At 44.4% G+C, this 1,076-nt stretch overlaps 1 protein-coding gene across 1 annotated transcript in view; it reads left to right on the top strand.

Annotated features, from left to right (window-relative positions):
• Positions 1–1,076, top strand: part of MRPL48 (mitochondrial ribosomal protein L48) — an 84,332-nt gene that overhangs the window by 8,123 nt on the left and 75,133 nt on the right. The window lies entirely within an intron of this gene.

Genomic DNA, 1,076 nt, shown 5'->3' with positions numbered 1-1,076 from the left:
CAAAAAAAAAAAAAAAATATATATATATATATATATAAAGAGTAAGTGGGATTTAGAGAGAGAAAATGTATTCCAGATAAGAAGAACATGTGTAAAGGCCCTGAAATGAGAACACACTTGGAGTTCCAGAGGAACTCCTAGAGGAAGTTGGGAGGGAGAGAAGCACTGGGGTGTAGATTAAGGGAGAGTATGCAGATAAGTAGTATGGGAGTGAGAACTGAGGTAAGGGATTGGATTTATATTTAGGCCAGGCATGGTGGCTGGTAATCCCAGCACTTTGGAAAGCTGAGGTGGGTGGATTGCTTGAGCTCAGGAGTTTGAGACCAGCCTGGGCAACGTGGCAAAACTTTGTTTCGACAAAAAATACAATAATTAGCCAGGTGTGGTGGCATGCTCCTGTAGTCCCAGCTACAGGAGCCTGAGGTAGGAGGATCAGTTGAGCCTGGGAGACCAAGGCTGCAGCGAGCTCTGTGATTGCCCCACAGCACTCCAGCCTGGGTAACAGAGCGAGACCCTGTATCTATCTATCTATCTATCTATCTATCTATCTATCTATCTATCTATCTATCTATCTATCTGTCTATCTATCTATCTGAACTATCTATCTGTCTCTAAATAAATAAAATTAAATAAATCAAGGCCGGGTGCGGTGGCTCATGCCTGTACTCCCAGCACTTTGGGAGGCTGAAGCAGGGGGATCTCCTGAGGTTGGGAGTTTGAGACCAGCCTGACCAACATGGAGAAACCCCATGTCTACTAAAAATACAAAATTAGCCGGGCATGGTGGCGCATGCCTGTCATCCCAGCTACTCAGGAGGCTGAGGCAGGAGAATGACTTGAATGCGGGAGGCGGAGGTTGCTATGAGCTGAGATCGCACCATTGCACTCCAGCCTGGGCAACAAGAGTGAAACTCCTTCTCAGGAAAAAAAAAAAAAATCAAATCAGGTCAGACAAACAAACAAACATTTTAGATGGTGACCACAGGATTGTAAAATTGGATTAAGTTCTAGAGAATGTTAGGGAATTGAGTGTAATGGAGCTCAGCTCTAGCTTAGAAGTATCATCCAGCACTTGT

The sequence above is a fragment of the Mandrillus leucophaeus genome, unplaced genomic scaffold (genome assembly GCF_000951045.1).
Source record: "Mandrillus leucophaeus isolate KB7577 unplaced genomic scaffold, Mleu.le_1.0 Scaffold504, whole genome shotgun sequence".
Classification (NCBI taxonomy): Eukaryota; Metazoa; Chordata; class Mammalia; order Primates; family Cercopithecidae; genus Mandrillus; species Mandrillus leucophaeus.
The sequence above is the reverse complement of the archived record's forward strand: the minus strand, read 5'-3'. Positions and strand labels throughout refer to the sequence as shown.